This window comes from Macaca mulatta, chromosome 6 (genome assembly GCF_049350105.2).
Source record: "Macaca mulatta isolate MMU2019108-1 chromosome 6, T2T-MMU8v2.0, whole genome shotgun sequence".
NCBI lineage: Eukaryota > Metazoa > Chordata > Mammalia > Primates > Cercopithecidae > Macaca > Macaca mulatta.
In genome coordinates, this window is record NC_133411.1 from 45,078,404 (window position 1) to 45,104,666 (window position 26,263).

A 26,263-nucleotide genomic window follows, 5' to 3' on the forward strand; every position below is an offset into this window, starting at 1 on the left:
TGACCCTTCCAGACTTCTTCCTGCATACCTCTTCATCTGGCTATTCATTTGCATCCTTTATAATAAACTGAAGTAGTAATTGCAGTGTTTTCCTGAATCCTGTGAGTCTTAGCAGATTACTGAACCTGAAGTGGAGGGATTGTAGGAACCTCTGACTTTGTAACCAAGTCAGACAGAAGTGTGAGTAACCTGGGTACCTGATATATATGTAAGCAGCATCTGAAGTAAGGGCATTCTTTTGGGACTGAGTCTTTAAACCTGTGGAGCCTGACACTAGCTCTGAGTAGTTAGTGTCAGAACTGGATTAAATTTTAGGAAGCCTAGTCAGTTCTAGAGAATTGGAGAATTGGTTGGCATGAGAAAAAAACCACCCACTCTGCATCTGTGCACTCTGAACACTGAATGCCTTATGGCTCAGCCCTGGATTTCCTAAGTTCTCTGCCTACACTTGTTTCTAATTGGAGATTGCATCCAGTATCATGGCTTTAATTATCATCCGTATGTTCTGGAATCCCAGTTTTGTATTACTGGCCTGAATTTTATCTTCAATTCCAGGTTCTTTACCTAGGTGCCTTCTCTGTATATCCACTTGTATTTCTAGTATGTATCTCAAGATAAGCAAACCAAACTCCTGTTCTTATCTCCCTAAATGTCTTTCATAGTTTTTCTCAAAAAATGATAAGTTCATCCTTCCAGCTGCTATAGCCTAAAACCTTGGTGTTACTCTTGTCCTTTTTTTGTGATCTCACATCCCACATTTAATCTATCAGCAAATTCCATTAGCTCTGCCTTTAAATCATCAGAATTTGACAACTTCTCACTATCCCCACTACTATCCTTCTGATCAAGCCTCCATTATCTTTCTCCTGGAATATTGCAAAACACACAATATAGGTCACTTTCTTTCCACTCTTCCCACAATCGAGCCAATTCCTCTATGCCTCCCATTTAACTCAGAGTAAAATCCAAAGTCCTTAAAATGTCCTATAAGGCTGTAGATGATCTGGTTCCCATCTGAGCTACCAATCTCACACACTTTCATGCCACTCCACCCCCTGCCTTCTTGCTATTTTTCTAACAGGCCTGGCTTGCTCCTGTCTTAGGGCCTTTGTACTTGCTCCTCCTCCACCTGGAATTTTGCTTTTCTCTACAGCTTTTATCTACAGCTTTTCTCTACAGCTTTTATCCCCAGATATTTTGCTTTTCTCTACAGCTTTTATCCCCAGATATTAAACCATATGTTTTACTTTTTTAAAACAAAAAATCTATATTCCTCTATGATCATATAAGCTTCCTAAGTCTTATAATCTTTTTTGGAGGGTGGGGGCTCTGTTTTGTTCAATGCTATATCCCTTGCATCAAGAACAGTTCTGGCACATGGTAGATATATGGCACGTGTGTTAGAAGAATAAATGAGTATGAAAATTGTATCTGAATCATACAAACCATTCAGTGAAATAACATCTTGCTAGTTTAAGAAAAAACCCTAAGTGACAGTACTAAGGCAATAATGCTTTAGTGAAAACAGTGGGGAGTGGGGAAAAAGAAAACAGCTGTTGACTATTTACTCTGTTCAGGTACTATGCTAGTTTCTTTACATATCAAATTAAATATTTACGTTAGTTCCTGTGATGTGGGTATTCAATAATTTTATAGAAATAGTAACTAAGAGAAGGGTCACGTGGTGGCTGGGCTGGGTAAATGGTGGCTTCAGGAGAGAGCAGGACTTCAGGTGGAGGCAGCACCAAGGAAGCATTTATGCCCTTCTACAGTGAGGTGAAACAAATAGAGAAGAGAGACTCGGTTCTAACATCGAAAAATCACATTGAAAGACTGACCCATCCTGGTTCCTCTTACTTCAATTTGAACCCATTTGAGGTTGTTTGGATAGATCCTGAAGTTACAGATGAGGAAATAAAAAAGCGGTTTTGGCAGTTATCCATCTTGGTATATCCTGACAAAAATCAAGATCATGCTGACAGAGCACAAAAGGCTTTTGAAGCTGTGGACAAAGCTTACAAGTTACTACTGGATCAGGAGCAAAAGAAGAGGGCCCTGGATGTAATTCAGGTGGGAAAAAAATACGTGGAACACACTGTGAAAGAGTGAAAAAACTAATTAAAGAAGGAAGGAAAACCTACAATTGTAAAGGAGGATGATCCTGAGCTGTTCAAACAAGCTGTATATAAACAGACAATGAAACTCTTTGCTGAGCTGGAAATTAAAAGGAAAGAGAGAGAAGCCAAAGAGAAGCATGAAAGGAAACGACAAAGGGAAGAAGAGATTGAAGCTCAAGAAAAAGCCAAACGGGAGAGAGAGTGGCAGAAAAACTTTGAGGAAAGTCGAGATGGTAGTGTGGACAGCTGGCGAAACTTGCAAGCCAATACAAAGAGGAAGAAAGAGAAGAAAAATCGGACCTTCTTGAGACCACAAAAAGTAAAAATGGAGCAGCGTGAGTGACCACCCAGGTCACAGGCACAGAACCATCCCCCTGCTATCTCCCTTCCTGCTTCGAAGGACTCATTCTTTCCTCCCACTTCCACCCCAACCTAGAGTAGAATTTGCTTTTTAGTCCATTTTGTTTTCAATACAATTTAATATTGATGAGAGTAATTCTTTTGTACATTGAAATGAGGGGCTTGGTTTAAAAAAAGACCTTCCCCTCTCCCTGCCCCTAGAACAACCAGGATTAGAAGGTGCCACCATTGGTGCTTCCTTCTCTTCCCACAGCCTGTAACTCAGTGTTTTGTACTTCACTGAATTGTGATGCTTAGAAACTTCATGGATAGTTTGTGGAAATCATCCGATTAAACATATTGCTTAAAATGATGTTGCTGTGACTTCAGAGACAAGCCTGGAAGGGGCACCTTAGGAAGCCCCTTCGCTTCAGTTGCTTGCTTCTGGGTATGCTCCCTTCGAAGGCCCAGATGAGACAGGGAACACTTGTGGGCACACAGAGCGGCATCTGATGCCCTGATGTCCTGTGGTGTTTGGCATGTGTCCCCTGTCTACTGACCAATCAGCGTGACGTGAGGCCCACACCACCCAAACCTTTCATTTTCCAAAGAGCTAGACACCCTCCACCCAGTACCATGTCCTAGCCTGTCTGCATTTGTTAGGGGTAATATTCTTTATGTATAATACATTTTTATACCCCCCCCAAAAAGAAATAGTAACTAAGACTCACAGAAGTAAAATTATAGCTAAAGGTCACATGATTGCTAAGCAGAATAGACACATCTTAAAGCTAATATTGATTCAAAATATCATAACCTTTTTATGTTATCATGCATTTTACAAAGGGGCTGGGAAATACTAAGAGATACTGAGATGGGTTATTAGTGCCATACCACCCTTTGATAGGCATTATTGGGTTTTGATCTTTTTTTCTATGCTTTCTTAAAAATATTTACATCTTTAAGTAATCATGTATCACAGAATTTAGATAACATTCATAGGGAAATAAGAATCAAGTATTTAATGAGAATTTATTGTCCTATTAATTATATTACATTCTTTATTTTAGGTTCTCTTGTTGGGAAAACATTTACGAGGCTGTATTATATACAGTGAAATAACATTGAAATGTGGCAGGATCTTTTTTTGAAGCTGTAGAAAGCTATTTTTGTGGTTTAAATAATTTTCTAAAGTTGCATTGAATTATGTATTTGATAGCCTCTGTTTTCTGTCTTACTGTATGTATGCCCTATACAAACTATAGTGTAACAATATTTACTTTCATTTGAATTTGTTACTGGGCCCATGAAGATGTTTCTTGACCCTTACCCTTATAAACTTCCAAAGGAATTTGTGTGTATCCTGTTAACAGAGAAAGTGAAAAAGTAGATAGTATTCAATTAGTTCAGTTGATGATGAAGACATGTTCCCCTTTAGAAGAAGGATATTTTATAAGCCTTACAATAAATTAATTTATATTTTATTTTTGACTTTATCATCATCAATTTGAGGCAAAAAATTAATCATTTTGTTTGCTAATAGAGGTCAATGACTAGATATCAATATCTGATGATTCACACCAATTCTTTTATTTTGTAATGTTTTAAAGGGCATTTATTACCTTTCACAGTATATCTTTCTATGGGATGTGAGAAAGGTTTATCACATGGAAGAAACTCAAAGATATTAACTTAATGGGGTTGGACAGCACAAAATCAATGATCCATTATTTTGAATAGTAGCTGTAGGTCAACAAATAACTGTGATGAAGAAAAATGCTCTTTTTCATAATAATGGCATCACAATGGTCTTTGGATCATATTCTGTCTAATACTGAAAAATGAAAGTTTTATAAAATAGTAAAAATTTGAAAGCATGGTCTAACCACAGCTTGGGATCCTAGCCATTAAAAATTACAATATTGGAGGCTTCCGTGAACATTGAAAATTGTTTATAATATAGTGCCAAATTAAAAGGCTATAAGATAATGTGTGCAATAAAGTATACCTTTTGAAAATATATATTCATATTCGCACATAAAAATGTTGAGCGTTTATGCTTGAGATGTGATATATTTCTTCAGGTTACTGTGGTAACTCCATTAATTTTACTGAGTTTAATTTGCAGAATTGCTGGCTGTGAGGTGGCAGGATGGGGTGGGGGCTATTCCAAATAGTCATTCAAAGATTCAGGCTGATGTAGACTCTACAGTCATTAGCTCAGGATTTTCAGTGTTTGCTGGGCATTGTCGATCAAATGCAGGTGAGAAAAGAGAGAGAGGAGAAGATCTTTGGAGGGTTTTATGGGCCAGGCTAAAAGTGGAGCAAATCATTTATGTTGCATTAGCCAGAACCCAGTTGCATGGCCACATGTAATTATAAAAAGGATAGAAAGTATGGTCTGTTTTCATGCTTAGGAGAAAAATAAGATGGGTTTCGGTGAGCACATAATAGTCTCTGCCTCAGGTGAGATCCTGAGTAATATGTTTAGTCATTCTAAGGCTTTGCACTGTTTATAAGAGGTTGTTGGATTTCTGTTTCTCTGCTTAAGTAACAGAGCAACATATATCATCACTTGATTTTGTATCAGTTCTCATTATTACCGCTGCCACCAGAATGTGAGGCTGACATCAGGGTTCTATATGAGGGACCTACCTCAGACTCTACCTGGGATTCGATTTTTAATATGATATTGGTCCACTCACACTCTGCTGTATCAACCATTATTTCATTGTGCATAGGAATCCCTTCAACTTGCCATCAATCCCTTGAACATCATAAACCATGAGCCATAATAACATGTGACCACAAGAATATGATGGCCAACTGCATGCACATAAGTTTTCTATACTTAGTGTATTTTCTATACTTAGTGTGTTACTCTATACTAGAGTAATATTGATTGATTGATTGATTGATTGATTGATTGTCTTTGTGAATTTTTCTGAGTGCTTTTCTTTCCTTAGTTTATAAGCTGGGATCCCCTAAAGGCAGAGACATCAGTTTTGTTCTGTAAATCTCTGTTGGTATATACTTGGCTGATTAAGTTTTAGTCTCCTTCTGCTGTATGATGGGCTTCTGTTGCTCAGACCAACAACAAGCTTATGTGGACAAGGCCAAATGGAATGATCTCTGGGTTTACAGATAGAAGACCCAGGTTCTAGTTAACCTGGGAAATAAACAGCTTTCTGACAGGTCCATGGACACAGTGATGTTCTCTCAACTTTTTTGGATGATTTAGGCAAGTAATATTTCCTCTCCATCCTCTATTTCTTAATCTGTAAAATGAGGCTAATAATACTAAAACACCTGCTCTTTCTGTGATATAACTGTGAAGATCAAATTGCTCCTCATTTTCGCTTATGAACATAAAGGATGTATGTAATATATCTAGACTTTAGAAATATGAACTTCTATAGTATTCAATTAAATCCTGCTGGATAGTCTCTCTAGACACATTCTTTAGTCTTGTCCATTTGGCTTTGTCATCCAGAAGGCTGATCTCTGTGAATTATTTATTGGCTAGGCTCCCTTGACCTATGGGTTAGCTCAAAAGTACCAGCAAGATATTAGATGGCTAGAGGAAAGAGAATCGGGGTATTTATTCCACAGCTGTATCTTTGCAGGATTGTAGGATTGCGGGGTGTCAATCGCTGTGTTCCTTTACCAAAAGCCAAAATTCATATTTGGAGGGCTCTCCTACAGTTACAGCTTTCACCAAGTTTCTAGAATTGTTCTTTCACCTGACCTTGCAAGCCTAAGGGTGGTAGTGGTCTTAGGGTTGCTAACCCTTGGGTGGTTTTCAGTCATCCCTTATGGTTGTCTTAAACCCAGCTTACACATTTGTAAGTGGCCCCTTCATTAATCTCAGATCAATCATTCCTTTTTGTGTGCTATCTGTATCCTATTGAGATTCTGACCCACGAAGAGATTTCTTCAGAGGTGGAAGGAAGGTTCATATTCCCTTATGTGCATTATGCAGTAGCAACGTGTGCTGAGTCTATACACAGGAAGTGGGAAAACATTCCTGACATTTACGGTCTTAAAATGTCATAGATGTCATCAACTTTGAAGAAACAATGAAAAGGCTATGAATATTGAGACAATTCAGATGTAAATTATTTATAAGTTGTGCAAATATTGTGTATGCCCAATAATAAAAGACATCACACACCGGGACCTGTCGTGGGGTGGGGGGATGGGGGAGAGTCAACATTAGGAGAAATACCTAATGTAAATGATGAGTTAAAGGGTGCAGCACACCAACATGGCAAATGTATACATATGTAACAAACCTGCACATTGTGCACTGTACCCTAGAACTTAAAGTATAAAATAAATAATAAAAAAAAACATTATGCATGCAACTGTGTACATCCTAAACAGAAATCTTTCCAGTTTTTTCCTGTTTGGGAACTTTTGGTGAGCTCCTCAAATAAGTTGCATTTTTCCTCTGAAGACTTCACCTTTGGTGCCCTTTTTTTGTTTTTATTATTATACTTTAAGTTCTAGGGTACATGTGCATAACGTGCAGGTTTGTTACATGTGTATACTTGTGCCATGTTGCTGTGCTGCACTCATCAACTTGTCAGCACCCATCAACACGTCATTTAAAAATGTTTCTCTGACATAATATAGTGGTTCAATGTATAATTAGGTTGACCCTGCATCCCGATTTGACTGAGAATTTCAAGTTAAATACCAGTTTAATTATTAGGAGTATCCCTTACACTCTTAGAAGTTTCCCAGTTTAGAAGATAACTTGTGTACAATGGTCTTTTACTAATGTGGAGATCTTGGAGTATAAGCTTGTATAACCTGCGAAGTTTCAAATCCATGGTCTCATTTGGCTATACTGCTTCTTGAAGGTCTGTGGTCTTTCGTTTGTTTCCGTGGTTGGTTACCAAAACATGGTAGACATAATTTAACGGTCACTTAATTTCTCTCTCTCTTTTTTTTTTGCCCCAGGTTTAACAATTCCAGGTTGAAATAGTTTTTCTGCAGGCTTATATAAGTCCTGCATTTCTTTCTAAAGCAGCAAAGTTCTTTGCTTTCTTAACTACAAGCTGTTCTCTGATAGTTTGAATAGCAGTACATTTTTCTTCTTGTAAAAGTTGTTCTGAATCATTTTTTTCTTTGCTTTCTGTGTTGCATCCTGTTCTCCAGTTTTAAAGGTATCAGGATACTTCTGGGTTTCTCTGTGCAGCATGTAGAATTTGTTTCTTACTTTCCAAATTCCTCATGTTTTTGAACTCTATTCCTCTAAAAAGCCTCAATTTTACTTTATGATTATACTCCCCCCTTAAAGTCATAAGTACAGTTATCCCACATTTTGCTCAATATAAACCTTCATAAATTTAAAGCTAACTTTGTATTATAATTGGGTCAAACCTGGGAGATGGTAGAATTTTGATCCCTTTTAGGATTCTGAGGAGAGGGGTTTTCCCCATGATACATCATTGAAGGTTTCTGAAATATGATGTCTTAGGTAGAATTTCATCTTTTACAGTCACTACCACCTAGTCAGAGATAGAAAGTTTATTCTAAGAAAGAATGCATGGTTGTTAAATAATCCGGCAACTGCATGGAGTTTTCCCTCTAGCAAATAGCAAATAGTCATAAAACAATGTCATCGATAAAACATTTTATCTTTTCAAAGATATTGATTAAGCATGAAAATATCTGCTGCTATCATTTATCCCAGCTTTTATGTATTTTTAAAATAGTTTGATTAGTTAGAAGGCTTATTTTGTCACTTATTTATCCATTTACTCATATAGTCAAGAAGTATTTATTGAGCACTTAGAGTATGTCAGGCACTGTGGTGGGCAGTGAGGATGCAATGGTGAATGAGAAATACACAGTCATTGCTGTCAGTGAGTTTATAGAGTCATGGAACACAAATAGATGCCAAAAGAATACTGTGATGATGAGGAAAGTACAGATGTAAAAGATGCATCTTTCTGAGAGCTAGGGATCAGACAAAGCTCCTTGAAAAAATTCCAGTCCAAGCAGGGCCTGAGAAGTGTGAGTTATCTAGGACAGAAGTGGAGAGGCCTGAGAGGAGGAAAAGGGCAGAAAGTGTTATAGGGAGGGAAGATAGTATGTGTAAAGGTTTTCTGGCCAGGGTGGCCAGGGATAATAGGGTACATTAAGGAACCAAATAGTTTAGCTGGAATATAGAGGGTAAGAGGTAGAGAGAGGTGAGAATGAGGCAGGAGATAAGTAGGGGCTACAGGATGTAAATCAAGATAAGGAGATGGGACCTAGTGGTGAGGGTAATACAGACCTATGAATAATTTGTCATTCAGAGATTCTAGGATCTGGCCAAACGTACTTTTCTGGGATAGAGTCCTACCATTTATCAATATGTGCTCCAGGGTTCAGTTGAAGTAGACCAAGAGTTGTTCTTTGAAAGGGCTTTCCCATCCATGTCTGTAGACTGTCTTCTCCATTCAACTCTCATTGATTTTCATGGTCAGGAAAGACCTTCTTTCTGTTTTGAACTCCTACAACTTTGTGTACTTCTTTTATGAGACTTACTCTGAAGCTTTTATGTTTATGACATAGCTTCCTGCTAGATAACATCTGGAGGACAAGGGTTTATCTTATTTGTCCATTTTACCTCTGACAGTGAATATATAAGAATTAATATAATTTTATTTGGTTCATATTCACCCTCATTAAATTTGTTACAGTTTGGAAGCATCAACCTCACACGATCAAGACATTGTACTTTTTAGATCTTCTTCCTTTTCTCTAGCCTAAGTATAGTTGCAATATTCTTACTCTTGGTAGACAGGGAGTCAAAATGATCATCAGGCATCTGTGACCTCAGTGGAGAAAAGGAAAGACCAGTAGCAACTGGACCTTTAGGGAGCAGTGACAGCAGATTACTCTTTTGCTGTGGCAGTGATTGGCCACATCACCACCTTGAATTGGAGCAGGGGGAGGAAAAAAGAACTGATGCGAAGTATAGACAAGAAAACTGGTAGACAGCCCACCGAGCAAGGTCTTTGGGCTCCCAGATCTATTTGGGAAGAATTGGAAGGAGACTAGAGTTTTTGTCAAACAGGTGAGGTTAAGCTGAAGAAATATTTTTATAAGGCAGCATTTGTGTTCCAGGTTTTACCCCTGACATGATGTGCATGGTACATATAAATCACCTACATTATATTTTATTTGTTTCCCAAAATGCACTATAAAATGTCCTACAGGAGAGAGATCCTAACCCTATAAGACTTCTGAGTTGCATGGTTAGGGAAGCACAGGTCCCTCCTGGAGTGGGATTAGGAGCTGGGGTGCTATAGCAATATGACATTGCAGAACCTGTCTCCAGATCTAAAACGTCAGCTCTCCTTAACAGCTGTGGTAGGTGGCACCAGCCTTTCTACCAAGGGTAATTGGTTCTGGGGTTCAAACTGCAGTTGCAACTGTGAGAAGTGACAAACCCTCAGCTAGATTAGCCTCATCAGCATTAATGAGAGCACCAGCCCTTTTCCAACCTGATAGGGAGCTAGGGTCCAAATCGTGCCATTAATTGTTTTAATAGTTTTAAGCACTTGGCCAAGCTATTTTTCATGGAGCTTTTCAGGAAGCCAATCTCATCTGAAAGGTCAGCCTACAGGAGTCAGATCTTGGACAAGTCATTCCCTATCTCTCTTGCCTTCTAAGCACATGAAGTTAAAGATGTTGAAAATGCTTTAATGCCTTTTTATCTAGGATTTAAATATTTCATTCTGCTTGTATGATTCTTTTTTTTTAAAATTTATTTATTATTATTATACTTTAAGTCGTAGGGTACATGTGCATAACGTGCAGGTTTGTTACATATGTATACTTGTGCCATGTTGGTGTGCTACACCCATCAACTCGTCATTTACATCAGGTATAACTCCCAGTGCAATCCCTCCCCCCTCCCCCCTCCCCATGATAGGCCCCTGTGTGTGATGTTCCCCTTCCTGAGTCCAAGTGATCTCATTGTTCAGTTCCCACCTATGAGTGAGAACATGCGGTGTTTGGTTTTCTGTTCTTGTGATAGTTTGCTAAGAATGATGGTTTCCAGCTGCATCCATGTCCCTACAAAGGACACAAACTCATCCTTTTTGATGGCTGCATAGTATTCCATGGTGTATATGTGCCACATTTTCTTAATCCAATCTGTCACGGATGGACATTTGGGTTGATTCCAAGTCTTTGCTATTGTGAATAGTGCCGCAATAAACATACGTGTGCATGTGTCTTTATAGCAGCATAATTTATAGTCCTTTGGGTATATCCCCAGTAATGGGATGGCTGGGTCATATGGTACATCTAGTTCTAGATCCTTGAGGAATCGCCATACTGTTTTCCATAATGGTTGAACTAGTTTACAATCCAACCAACAGTGTAAAAGTGTTCCTATTTCTCCACATCCTCTCCAGCACCTGTTGTTTCCTGACTTTTTAATGATCGGCATTCTAACTGGTGTGAGATGGTATCTCATTGTGGTTTTGATTTGCATTTCTCTGATGGCCAGTGATGATGAGCATTTTTTCATGTGTCTGTTGGTTGTATGAATGTCTTCTTTTGAGAAATGTCTGTTCATATCCTTTGCCCACTTTTTGATGGGGTTGTTTGTTTTTTTCTTGTAAATTTGTTTGAGTTCTTTGTAGGTTCTGGATATTAGCCCTTTGTCAGATGAGTAGATTGCAAAAATTTTCTCCCATTCTGTAGGTTGCCTGTTCACTCTGATGGTAGTTTCTTTTGCTGTGCAGAAGCTCTTTAGTTTAATGAGATCCCATTTGTCAATTTTGGCTTTTGCTGCCGTTGCTTTTGGTGTTTTAGACATGAAGTTTTTGCCCATGCCTATGTCCTGAATGGTACTACCTAGGTTTTCCTCTAGGATTTTTATGGTATTAGGTCTAACATTGAAGTCTCTAATCCATCTTGAATTAATTTTCGTATAAGGAGTAAGGAAAGGATCCAGTTTCAGCTTTCTACTTATGGCTAGCCAATTTTCCCAGCACCATTTATTAAATAGGGAATCCTTTCCCCATTTCTTGTTTCTCTCAGGTTTGTCAAAGATCAGATGGCTGTAGATGTGTGATATTATTTCTGAAGACTCTGTTCTGTTCCATTGGTCTATATCTCTGTTTTGGTACCAGTATCATGCTGTTTTGGTTACTGTAGCCTTGTAGTATAGTTTGAAGTCAGGTAGCGTGGGCAGTATGGCCATTTTCACGATATTGATTCTTCCTATCCATGAGCATGGAATGTTCTTCCATTTGTTTGTGTCCTCTTTTATTTCACTGAGCAGTGGTTTGTAGTTCTCCTTGAAAAGGTCCTTTACATCCCTTGTTAGTTGGATTCCTAGGTATTTTATTCTCTTTGAAGCAATTGTGAATGGAAGTTCATTCCTGATTTGGATCTCTGTTTGTCTGTTACTGATGTATAAGAATGCTTGTGATTTTTGCACATTAATTTTGTATCCTGAGACTTTGCTGAAGTTGCTTATCAGCTTAAGGAGATTTTGGGCTGAGACAATGGGGTTTTCTAAATATACAATCATGTCATCTGCAAACAGGGACAGTTTGACTTCTTCTTTTCCTAACTGAATACCCTTGATTTCTTTCTCTTGCCTAATTGCCCTAGCCAGAACTTCCAGCACTATGTTGAATAGGAGTGGTGAGAGAGGGCATCCCTGTCTTGTGCCAGTTTTCAAAGGGAATTTTTCCAGTTTTTGCCCATTCAGTATGATATTGCCTGTGGGTTTGTCATAAATAGCTCTTATTATTTTGAGGTACGTTCCATCAATACCGAATTTATTGAGCGTTTTTAGCATGAAGGGCTGTTGAATTTTGTCAAAAGCCTTTTCTGCATCTATTGAGATAATCATGTGGTTCTTGTCTTTGGTTCTGTTTATATGCTGAATTATGTTTATTGATTTGCGAATGTTGAACCAGCCTTGCATCCCAGGGATGAAGCCCACTTGATCATGGTGGGTAAGCTTTTTGATGTGTTGCTGAATCCGGTTTGCCAGTATTTTATTGAGGATTTTTGCATTGATGTTCATCAGGGATATTGGTCTAAAATTCTCTTTTTTTGTTGTGTCTCTGCCAGGCTTTGGTATCAGGATGATGTTGGCCTCATAAAATGAGTTAGGGAGGATTCCCTCTTTTTCTATTGATTGGAATAGTTTCAGAAGGAATGGTACCAACTCCTCCTTGTACCTCTGGTAGAATTCAGCTGTGAATCCATCTGGTCCTGGACTTTTTTTGGTTGGTAGGCTATTAATTATTGCCTCAATTTCAGAGCCTACTATTGGTCTATTCAGGGATTCAACTTCTTCCTGGTTTAGTCTTGGAAGAGTGTAAGTGTCCAGGAAATTATCCATTTCTTCTAGATTTTCCAGTTTATTTGCGTAGAGGTGTTTATAGTATTCTCTGATGGTAGTTTGTATTTCTGTGGGGTCGGTGATGATATCCCCTTTATCATTTTTAATTGCATTGATTTGATTCTTCTCTCTTTTCTTCTTTATTAGTCTTGCTAGTGGTCTGTCAATTTTGTTGATCTTTTCAAAAAACCAACTCCTGGATTCATTGATTTTTTGGAGAGTTTTTTGTGTCTCTATCTCCTGCAGTTCTGCTCTGATCTTAGTTATTTCTTGCCTTCTGCTAGCTTTCGAATGTGTTTGCTCTTGCTTCTCTAGTTCTTTTAATTGCGATGTTAGAGTGTCAATTTTAGATCTTTCCTGCTTTCTCTTGTGGGCATTTAGTGCTATAAATTTCCCTCTACACACTGCTTTAAATGTGTCCCAGAGATTCTGGTATGTTGTATCTTTGTTCTCATTGGTTTCAAAGAACATCTTTATTTCTGCCTTCATTTCGTTATGTACCCAGTAGTCATTCAGGAGCAGGTTGTTCAGTTTCCATGTAGTTGAGCGGTTTTGATTGAGTTTCTTAGTCCTGAGTTCTAGTTTGATTGCACTGTGGTCTGAGAGACAGTTTGTTATAATTTCTGTTCTTGTACATTTGCTGAGGAGTGCTTTACTTCCAATTATGTGGTCAATTTTGGAGTAAGTACGATGTGGTGCTGAGAAGAATGTATATTCTGTTGATTTGGGGTGGAGAGTTCTATAGATGTCTATTAGCTCTGCTTGCTGCAGAGATGAGTTCAATTCCTGGATATCCTTGTTAACTTTCTGTCTCGTTGATCTGTCTAATGTTGACAGTGGAGTGTTGAAGTCTCCCATTATTATTGTATGGGAGTCTAAGTCTCTTTGTAAGTCTCTAAGGACTTGCTTTATGAATCTGGGTGCTCCTGTATTGGGTGCATATATATTTAGGATAGTTAGCTCTTCCTGTTGAATTGATCCCTTTACCATTATGTAATGGCCTTCTTTGTCTCTTTTGATCTTTGATGGTTTAAAGTCTGTTTTATCAGAGACTAGTATTGCAACCCCCGCTTTTTTTTTTCTTCTCCGTTTGCTTGGTAAATCTTCCTCCATCCCTTTTTTTTGAGCCTATGTATGTCTCTGTGTGTGAGATGGGTCTCCTGAATACAGCAGACTGATGGGTCTTGACTCTTTATCCAGTTTGCCAGTCTATGTCTTTTAATTGGAGCATTTAGTCCATTTACATTTAAGGTTAAGATTGTTATGTGTGAACTTGAGCCTGCCATTATGATATTAGCTGGTTATTTTGCTCGTTAGTTGATGCAGTTTCTTCCTAGCCTCGATGGTCTTTACATTTTGGCATGTTTTTGCAATGGCTGGTACCGGTTGTTCCTTTCCATGTTTAGTGCTTCCTTCATGGTCTCTTGTAAGGCAGGCCTAGTGGTAACAAAATCTCTAAGTATTTGCTTATCTGTAAAGGATTTTATTTCTCCTTCACTTATGAAACTTAGTTTGGCTGGATATGAAATTCTAGGTTTAAAATTCTTTTCTTTAAGAATGTTGAATATTGGCCCCCACTCTCTTCTGGCTTGTAGAGTTTCTGCCGAGAGATCTGCTGTTAGTCTGATGGGCTTCCCTTTGTGGGTAACCCGACCTTTCTCTCTGGCTGCCCTTAAGATTTTTTCCTTCATTTCAACTTTGGTGAATCTGGCAATTATGTGTCTTGGAGTTGCTCTTCTCGAGGAGTATCTTTGTGGCGTTCTCTGTATTTCCAGGATTTGAATGTTGGCCTGCCCTACTAGGTTGGGGAAGTTCTCCTGGATGATATCCTGAAGAGTGTTTTCCAACTTGGTTCCATTTTCCCCCTCACTTTCAGGCACCCCAATCAGATGTAGATTTGGTCTTTTTACATAATCCCATACTTCTTGCAGGCTTTGTTCATTTCTTTTTCTTCTTTTTTCTTTTGGTTTCTCTTCTCACTTCATTTCATTTATTTGATCCTCAATCGCTGATACTCTTTCTTCCAGTTGATCGAGTCTGTTACTGAAGCTTGTGCATTTGTCACGTATTTCTCGTGTTATGGTTTTCATCTCTTTCATTTCGTTTATGACCTTCTCTGCATTAATTACTCTAGCCATCAATTCTTCCACTTTTCTTTCAAGATTTTTAGTTTCTTTGCGCTGGGTACGTAACTCCTCCTTTAGCTCTGAGAAATTTGATGGACTGAAGCCTTCTTCTCTCATCTCGTTGAAGTCATTCTTTGTCCAGCTTTGATCCGTTGCTGGCAATGAGCTGCGCTCCTTTGCCGGGGGAGATGCACTCTTATTTTTGGAATTTCCAGCTTTTCTGCCCTGCTTTTTCCCCATCTTTGTGGTTTTATCTGCCTCTGGTTTTGATGATGGTGATGTACTGATGGGGTTTTGGTGTAGGTGTCCTTCCTGTTTGATAGTTTTCCTTCTAACAGTTAGGACCCTCAGCTGTAGGTCTGTTGGAGATTGCTTGAGGTGCACTCCAGACCCTGTTTGCCTGGGTATCAGTAGCAGAGGCTGCAGAAGATAGAATATTTCTGAACAGCGAGTGTACCTGTCTGATTCTTGCTTTGGAAGCTTCCTCTCAGGGGTGTACTCCACCCTGTGAGGTGTTGGGTGTCAGACTGCCCCTAGTTGGGGATGTCTCCCAGTTAGGCTACTCAGGGGTCAGGGACCCACTTGAGCAGGGAGTCTGTCCCTTCTCAGATCTCAACCTCATTGTTGGGGGATCCACTGCTCTCTTCAAAGCTGTCAGACAGAGTCCTTTGCGACTGCAGAGGTTTCGGCTGTGTTTGTTTTTGCCTCGTCCCCAGAGGTGGAGTCTACAGAGACAGGCAGGTTTCCTTGAGCTGCTGTGAGCTCCACCCAGTTCGAGCTTCCCAGCAGCTTTGTTTACCTACTTAAGCCTCAGCAATGGCGTGCGCCCCTCCCCCAGCCTCGCTGCTGCCTTGCCGGTAGATCACAGACTGCTGTGCTAGCAATGAGGGAGGCTCCATGGGTGTGGGACCCTCCCGGCCAGGTGTGGGATATGATCTCCTGGTGTGCCTGTTTGCTTAAAGCGCAATATTGGGGTGGGAATTACCCGATTTTCCAGGTGTTGTGTGTCTCAGTTCCCCTGGCTAGGAAAAGGGATTCCCTTCCCCGTTGCGCTTCCCGGGTGAGGCAATGCCTCGCCCTGCTTCAGCTCTCGCTGGTCGGGCTGCAGCAGCTGACCAGCACAGATCGTCCGGCACTCCCCAGTGAGATGAACCCAGTACCTCAGTTGAAAATGCAGAAATCACTGGTCTTCTGTGTTGCTCGCGTTGGGAGTTGGAGACTGGAGCTGTTCCTATTCGGCCATCTTGCTCCACCTCAGGACGCTTGTATGATTCTTAACTCTGTAAAAAGTACAACTGAGTTCTTAGTTTTCTTTTAACTTAAAAGCTTGTATTTTTTCTTATTACAAATATAATAATGCTTAGTAGAAAAATTGAAAAATTTGGATAAGATTAAAGAAGAAATTAAAACAGAAGTAGTATTCTTCAATAGTGTTTTCCCTCTCTCTCAAGAAAACATATAAATATACACACAAATGTATAAATGTATATATATACATTTCGCTGTATATTATAGACTGTAGGCCTCATATAAAATGGGGAAAGGATTCCCTATTTAATAAATGGTGCTGGGAAAATTGGCTAGCCATAAGTAGAAAGCTGAAACTGGATCCTTTTCTTACTCCTTATACAAAAATTAATTCAAGATGGATTAAAGACTTAAATGTCAGACCTAAAACCATAAAAACCCTAGAAGAAAACCTAGGGAATACCATTCAGGATATAGGCATGGGCAAGGACTTCATTTCTAAAACACCCAAAGCAACAGCAACAAAAGCCAAAATTGACAAATGGGATCTCATTAAACTAAAGAGCTTCTGCACAGCAAGAGAAACTACCATCAGAGTGAACAGGCAACCTACAGAATGGGAGAAAATTTTTACAATCTACTCATCTGACAAAGGGCTAATATCCAGAACATATAAAGAACTCAATCAAATTTAGAAGAAAAAAACCAACAACCCCATCAACAAGTGGGCAAAGGATATGAACAGACACTTCTCAAAAGAAGACATTCATACAGCCAACAGACATGAAAAAATGCTCATCATCACTGGCCATCAGAGAAATGTAAATCAAAACCACAATGAGGTACCATCTCACACCAGTTAGAATGCCGATCATTAAAAAATCAGTAAACAACAGGTGCTGGAGAGGATGTGGAGGAATAGGAACACTTTTACAGTGTTGGTGGGACTGTAACCTAGTTCAACCATTGTGGAAAACAGTTTGGCAATTCCTCAAGGATCTAGAACTAGAAATACCATTTGACCCAGCCATCCCATTACTGGGTATATACCCAAAGGATTGTATGTCATGCTGCTATAAAGACACATGCACATGTATGTTTATTGCGGCACTATTCACAATAGCAAAGACTTGGAATCAACCCAAATGTCCATCAGTGAGACTGGATTAAGAAAATGTGGCACATATACACCATGGAATACTATGCAGCCATCAAAAAGGATGAGTTTGTGTCCTTTGTAAGGACATGGATGCACCTGGAAACCATCATTCTTAGCAAACTATCACAAGAACAGAAAACCAAATACCAAATGTTCTCACTCATAGGTTGGAATTGAACAATGAGATCACTTGGACGCAGGAAGGGAAACATCACACACCAGGTCTTATTATGGGGAGGTGGTGGGGGTAGGGATAGCATTAGGAGATATACCTAATGTAAATGACGAGTTAATGTGCAGCATACCAACATGGCACATGTATATATATGTAACAAACCTGCAGGTTGTGCACATGTACCCTAGAGCTTAAAGTGTAATAATAATAAAAGAAAAGATATTAGATGTTTGAATATTGATGGTTATGCATAGGAATTTCATTCACATGGACGTGAACAGATATGACAACTTTGGATAATATTAGGTGTTATTTATGGTTAGATTATCTAATTAGATTACTTATGGAATTAGATGAGAAGCTTTTGCAACCCAAAATAAAGAAGGCCCACGTAAATAGTAGAACAGTTTTGGTGACAATCAGTTAAATGTTAAAAGAATTATAATGCACTGAGATAATTCTATCAAATAGTAAACTTACTAATTAAAAAATGGTGTCTAATGATACAGAAAGCCCATACTATCTGAAAAGCAATCGTATGACAACGGTTACCATGTGATAATGACTTGCATCATGCCAAATAGGTTCAATGATGTCGTGTGCATCTTTTTCTATGTTGGCTAAGTCTCTTAGGTATGTCAGCATACCTGAAAATAACCTCAAACTGGAGTTTTGCTGTTCTCTTTGGGGAGAAAACACTTTTTGGGAAGAATTCATGAGAGTTAGCTTATTAAGCTTATTAATAAGCATATAATTAATTAGTTATTAATAATTGATTAATACTTATTCTTAAGTAATAGTTAATTAATTATTAATTATTAAGCATATTATTAATTAATGCCTAAGGAGTGTTGGTTCTTTTCTTTAAGGGAAGGAATTTGGGCACAATTTGTGCTGGATAAAAGCATGTTGTTGGAGAAAGCATAATTAAAATGAATTTATATTCGTCTTTCTTTTATAATTGAAGGTTTTTAAGAAAAATATAAGTCGGAGGTCATGCCCAGATGGCAGAATAGGAACAAATCCAGCCTCCAGCTCCCAGCGTGAGTGACACAGAAGCCAGTTGATTGCTGCATTTTCAACTGAGGTACCGGGTTCATCTCACTGGGGAGTGCCAGACAATTGGTGCTGGTCAGCTGGTGCAGCCCGACCAGCGAGAGCTGAAGGAGGGCGAGGCATTGCCTCACCTGGGAAGCACAAGGGGCAAGGGAATCCCTTTTCCTAGCCAAGGGAAACTGAGACACACAACACCTGGAAAATTAGGTAACTCCCATCCTAATACTGTGCTTTACCTAGGGTCTTAGCAAAAGGCACACCAGGAGATTATATCCCACACCTGGCCCAGAGGGTCCCACGCCCACGGAGCCTCCCTCATTGCTAGCACAACAGTCTGATATCTAACTGCAAGGCAGCAGCGAGGCTGGCGGAGGGGCACCCACCATTGCTGAGGCTTAAGTAGGTAAACAAAGTTGCTGGAAAGCTTGAACTGGGTGGAGCCCACTGCTGCTCAAGGAGGCCAGCCTGCCTCTGGAGACTCCTCCTCTGGGGACAGGGCATAGCTAAACAAAAAGCAGCAGAAACCTAGGCAGAGGTCAATGCCCCTCTCTGATAGCTTTGAAGAGAGCAGTGGATCTCCCAGCATGGAGGTTGAAATGTGAGAACGGACAGACTGCCTGCTCAAGTGGGTCCCTGACCCCTGAGTAGCCTAACTGGGAGACATCTCCCACCAGGTGCAGCCCGACACCTCACACCTCACACGGCGGGGTACACCCCTGAGACGAAGCTTCCAGAGCAAGAATCAGACAGCAATACTTGCTGTTCAGCAATATTCTATCTTCTGCAGCCTCTGCTGCTGATACCCAGGCAAACAGCATCTGGAGTGGACCTCAAGCAAACTCCAACAGAACTACAGCTGAGGGTCCTGACTGTTAGAAGGAAAACTTACAAAGAGAAAGGACACCCACACCAAAACCCCATCAGTAGGTCACCAGCATCAAAGACCAAAGGCAGATAAAACCACAAAGATGGGGAAAAATCAGTGCAGAAAAGCTGGAAATTCAAAAAATCAGAGTGCATCTCCCCCCTCCAAAGGAACGCAGCTCATCACTAGCAACGGAACAAAGCTGGAGAGAGAATGACTTTGATGAGTTGAGGGAAGAAGGCTTCAGTCAATCAAACTTCTCAGAGCTAAAGGAGGAACTATGTAACCAGTGAAAAGAAACTAAAAACCTTGAAAAAAGAATGGATGAATGGATAACTAGAATAATCAATGCTGAGAAGACCTTAAAAGAACTGATAGAGATGAAAACCATAACACGAGAACTATGTGACAAATGCACAAGGTTCAGTAATTGACTTGATTAACTGGAAGAAAGAGTATCAGCGATTGAAGATCAAATGAATGAAATGAAGTGAGAAGAGAAGTCTAAAGAAAAAAGAGGAAAGAAATGAACAAAGCCTCCAAGAAGTATGGGATTATGTGAAAAGAACAAAGCAACGTCTGATTGGTGTGCCTGAAAGTGAAGGGGAAAATGAAACCAAGTTGGAAAACGCTCTACAGGATATCATCCAGGAGAAATTCCCCAACCTAGTAAGGCAGGCCAACATTTAAATTCATGAAATACAGAGAACGCCACAAAGATACTCCTCGAGAAGAGCAACTCCAAGACACATAATTGTCAGATTCACCAAAGTTGAAATGAAGGAAAAAAATTTAAGGGCAGCCAAAGAGAAAGGTCGGGTTACCCACAAAGGGAATCCCATCAGACTAACAGCAGATCTCTCAGGAGAAACTCTACAAGCCAGAAGAGAGTGGGGGCCAATATTCAACATTCTTAAAGAAAATAGTTTTCAATCCAGAATTTCATATCCAGACAACCTAAGTTTCATCAGTGAAGGAGAAATAAAATCCTTCACAGACAAGCAAATGCTTAGAGATTTTGTCACCATCTAGGCCTGCCCTACAAGAGACCCTGAAGGAAGCACTAAACATGGAAAGGAACAACAGGTACCAGCCATTGCAAAATCCTGTCAAAATGTAAACTCCAACGATGCTAGGAAGAAACTGCATCAACTAGTGAGCAAAATAACTGGCTAATATCATAATAACAGGATCAAGTTCACACATAACAATATTAACCTTAAATGTAAATGGATTAAATGGTCCAATTAAAAGATGCAGACTGGCAAATTGGATAGAGTCAAGACCCATCAGTTTGCTGTATTCAGGAGACCCATCTCATATGCAGAGACACACATAGGCTCAAAATAAAGGGATGCAGGAAGATCTACCAAGCAAATGGAAAACAAAAAAAGCAGGGGTTACAATCCTTGTCTCTGATAAAACAGACTTTAAACCAACAAATATCAAAAGAAAAAAAGAAGGCCATTACATAATGGTAAAGGGATCAATTCATCAGAAAGAGCTAACTATCCTAAATATATATGCATCCAATACAGGAGCACCCAGATTCATAAAGTAAGTCCTTAGACACTTACAAACAGACTTAGACTCTCATACAATAAGAATAGGAGACTTTAACACCCCACTGTCAACATTAGACAGATCAACAAGACAGAAAGTTAGCAAGAATATCCAGGAATTGAACACAACTCTGCACCAAGTGGACCTAATAGACATCTACAGAACTCTCCACCCCAAATCAACAGCATATACATTCTTCTCAGTACCACATCGCACTTATTCCAAAATTGACCACATAATTGGAAGTAAAGCACTCCTCAGCAAATGTACAAGAACAGAAATTATAACAAACTGTCTCTCAGACCACAGTGCAATCAAACTAGAACTCAGGACTAAGAAACTCAATCAAAACCACTCAACTACATGGAAACTGAACAACCTGCTCCTGAATGACTACTGGGTACATCACGAAATGAAGGCAGAAATAAAGATGTTCTTTGAAACCAATGAGAACAAAGATACAACATACCAGAATCTCTGGGACACATTTAAAGCAGTGTGTAGAGGGAAATTTATAGCACTAAATGTCCACAAGAGAAAACAGGAAAGATCTAAAATTGACACTCTAACATCACAATTAAAAGAACTAGAGAAGCAAGAGCAAACGCATTCAAAAGGTAGCAGAAGGCAAGAAATAACTAAGATCAGAGCAGAACTGAAGGAGATAGAGACACAAAAAACCCTCCAAAAAATCAATGAATCCAGGAGTTGGTTTTTGTAAAAGATCAACAAAATTGACAGACCGCTAGCAAGACTAATAAAGAAGAAAAGAGAGAAGAATCAAATAGACGCAATAAAAAATGATGAAGGGGATATCACCACCGACCCCACAGAAATACAAACTACCATCAGAGAATACTATAAACACCTCTATGCAAATAAACTAGAAGATCTAGAAGAAATGGATAATTTCCTGGACACTTACACCCTTCCAAGACTAAACCAGGAAGAAGTTGAATCCCTGAATGGACCAATAGCAGGCTCTGAAATTGAGGCAATAATTAATAGCCTACCAACCAAAAAAAGTCCAGGACCAGATGGATTCACAGCTGAATTCTACCAGAGGTACAAGGAGGAGTTGGTACCATTCCTTCTGAAACTATTCCAATCAATAGAAAAAGAGGGAATCCTCCTTAACTCCTTTTATGAGGCCAACATCATCCTGATACCAAAGCCTGGCAGAGACACAACAAAAAAAGAGAATTTTAGACCAATATCCCTGATGAACATCGATGCAAAAATCCTCAATAAAATACTGGCAAACCGGATTCAGCAGCACATCAAAAAGCTTATCCACCATGATCAAGTGGGCTTCATCCCTGGGATGCAAGGCTGGTTCAACATTCGCAAATCAATAAACATAATCCAGCATATAAACAGAACCAAAGACAAAAACCACATGATTATCTCAATAGATGCAGAAAAGGCTTTTGACAAAATTCAGCAGCCCTTCATGCTAAAAACGCTCAACAAATTTGGTATTGATGCAACGTACCTCAAAATAATAAGAGCTATTTATGACAAACCCACAGCCAATATCATACCGAATGGGCAAAAACTGGAAAAATTCCCTTTGAAAACTGGCACAAGACAGGGATGCCCTCTCTCACCACTCCTATTCAACATAGTGTTGGAAGTTCTGGCTAGGACAATCAGGCAAGAGAAAGAAATCAAGGGTATTCAGTTAGGAAATGAAGAAGTCAAATTGTCCCTGTTTGCAGATGACATGATTTGTATATTTAGAAAACACCATTGTCTCAGCCCAAAATCTCCTTAAGCTGATAAGCAACTTCAGCAAAGTCTCAGGATACAAAATTAATGTGCAAAAATCACAAGCATTCTTATACATCAGTAACAGACAAACAGAGAGCCAAATCAGGAATGAACTTCCATTCACAATTGCTTCAAAGAGAATAAAATACCTAGGAATCCAACTTCCAATGGACGTAAAGGACCTCTTCAAGTAGAACTACAAACCACTGCTCAGTGAAATAAAAGACAACACAAACAAATGGAAGAACATACCATGCTCATGGATAGGAAGTATCAATATCGTGAAAATGGCCATATTGCCCAAGGTAATTTATAGATTCAATGCCATCCCCATCAAGCTACCAATGAGTTTCTTCACAGAATTGGAAAAAACTGCTTTAAAGTTCCTATGGAACCAAAAAATAGCCTGCATCTCCAAGACAATCCTGTCAAAAGAACAAAGCTGGAGGCATCACGCTACCTGACTTCAAACTATTCTACAAGGCTACAGTAACCAAAACAGCGTGGTACTGGTACCAAAACAGAGATAGAGACCAATGGAACAGAACAGAGTCCTCAGAAATAATACCACACATCTACAGCCATCTGATCTTTGACAAACCTGAGAGAAACAAGAAACGGGGAAAGGATTCCCTATTTAATAAATGGTGCTGTGAAAATTGGCTAGCCATAAGTAGAAAGCTGAAACTGGATCCTTTCCTTACTCATTTTATGAAAATTAATTCAAGATGGATTAGAGACTTCAATGTTAGACCTAATACCATAAAAACCCTAGAGGAAAACCTAGGTAGTACCATTCAGGACATAGGCATGGGCAAAGACTTCATGTCTAAAACAACAAAAGCAACGGCAGCAAAAGCCAAAATTGACAAATGGGATTTCATTAAACTAAAGAGCTTCTGCACAGCAAAAGAAACTACCATCAGAGTGAACAGGCAACCTACAGAATGGGAGAAAATTTTTGCAATCTACTCATCTGACAAAGGGCTAATATCCAGAACCTACAAAGAACTCAAACAAATTTACAAGAAAAAAACAACCCCATCAAAAAGTGGGCAAAGGATATGAACAGACATTTCTCATTGATGGACATTTGGGTTGTGTCTGTGGGCTGTATGAATGTCTTCTTTTGAGAAATGTCTGTGTCCTTTGTAGGGACATCGATGCAGCTGGAAACCATCATTCTTAGCAAACTATTACAAGAACAGAAAACCAAATACCGCATGTTCTCACTCATAGGTGGGAACTGAACAATGAGATCACTTGGACTCTGGAAGGGGAACATCACACACCGGGGCCTATCATGGGGAGGGGGGAGGAGGGAGCGATTGCATTGGGAGTTATACCTGATGTAAATGACGAGTTGATGGGTGCTGACGAGTTGATGGGTGCAGCACAGCAACATGGCACAAGTATACATATGTAACAAACCTGCACGTTATGCACATGTACCCTAGAACTTAAAGTATAATAATAATAAAAAATAAATTAAAAAAACATATTTATATGGAATGCGGTATGTAAAATTAAGGTAGTGTTCCATATAAGAACATTTTAATGTGTCAGTGCTTTTAACTTTAGACATTTTTATTATGTATCACATACCTAACTGGTGATTTCAAATACAAAAATGTTAGAAAGATGATTTAATGCTTTTTGATCACTTGGAGCCACAAGTGTGAATTAGCAGCTATTTCCTAGAAAAATGAGAATGTAGAGACAATTTCTATCTTGTCTTTATTATCAATATGATTTCTCACAGTTGCTGTGGTATAATACTACCACTAAAGTACAGTTTCTAGGAATCAAACAACCTTTTTTTTTTTCTAAGAGATTCTGAGATTAATACTGCCTCTGTAGGAGAGTAAAATGTATAGATTTTTTGTTATGTTTTGCTGTTTGAGGCCTTCCAAGTTTATGTATGTATTCTGGTTAACTAAAGAGCTACAAGCAAAAATAAGTTACACAAAAATAAGTGAGTGTTTTATTATTTACCCTTTCCAGGAAAAGCTTCTCTATAATTACTTTGAAAACCTTAAAAAGGTCCAGTGCCAACCAGCTAACTGTTAAGATTTTTGGCCATTGTTAGATAAATCCAGAGAAATGAGAATATTGTTTAAACCTAATTTAATAATTAAATCTATTTGCAGTTTATTGACATCAACAAGTAGGAAGATAGATTATTTGGAATTTTTCTGAATTGATGATATAAGTAAATACAACATAACTAAGTGCTTTTACATTTTAACTTGTTTGTATCGTACTCTGTAAAATCCTGTACACTATTGTCATTGTGTAATGCTAGATTTCACTGACACTCACTTTATCTGTGGTATCTGAATAACACTAGCTGTGACATATCATGGTCAACTTTATGATTTTTTCTTTTACACGTGGTGAAAATTTGATTACATGGGTTTGAATCCAAATTTTTTGTTTCTTATTCCTCATCAAACAAGTATTTGTATTTAATTTTTCACTTAGCAAGAATCTAGCCTGATGAATTTACTCTGGGTTCTTGTGTAATATGTGAGGCCTAGATCATGAAGTTTGCTGACTTTGTCACAGGTCTGCTTATTCTTTCTAGTACATCTTTCCTGCTGACATTTGTCAAATCTCTGCCATTAAGTCGTTCTTTAAGTATCATTATCAGCTCGTGTTGATGACTCCACATTACAAATATTGTGCCTATGAGTGTTAACAACTCATATTTCTGAATGGTGCAAGGTTTGTTAGTGAGCATGGTCTTGAGGAAATGGATGGGAGAAGAACTATGCTTGATCAGGGTTTGAGATAGGAAACAGTTTGAACATAAGTGGCTGCCCCAAAGACTGTTGAATGTGGCACATTTGCATGAGCACATAACCCATTTGTGTTTTTTTTGTGACCCCATCTTCTTTCTTCCCTGTCTCTTCTCAGAGGTAGCTGTTATCCTGAAATTTGTGTTTCTCATTTCCTTAAGGGTTACAGCTTACCATGTTTAGTTTTGCATGCTTTGGGGTTTTATAGAAATGGAGTCATAATTTGGTGACTTGCTTTTATGACTCAACATTATGTTGGGTTCCTGAGATTCATTCATGATAATGTGTATAACTGTGGTTTATTCATTTTTAATGCTGTCTATTATTGTATTAATTGAATATGCAGCAATTTATCTATGAATATATTTAGGGTTATCTGTAAGTATGCATACTAACCAACCCTTGATATTTTAGGTTTTAAGGTTTTTGGTAGTCTGATGGGTATCTCACAGTGGTTTAAATGTTCAGTTTTTCAATTATAGTTAAAATTGTGATTTGTTTCATGTTTATTGTCAAGTTGTGGTTTTCTTTGTGTCCTTCATAAACAACAACTTTTGCCTCATTTCAAAAGGAATAATTCTATAAAAGAAGGTTGCTTTGGAAGATTGCTTATTCTTTTATAACCTTATACTTTTTACAAAGAAGTGTCTTGAAGAAGCTTGATGG

The 26,263-nt window shown here is 38.8% G+C and overlaps 1 pseudogene; it reads left to right on the forward strand.

The window, feature by feature from the left end:
* Window positions 1-1,674: 1,674 nt before the first annotated feature.
* Window positions 1,675-2,877, forward strand: LOC701474 (dnaJ homolog subfamily C member 8 pseudogene; annotated as a pseudogene).
* Window positions 2,878-26,263: the final 23,386 nt, after the last annotated feature.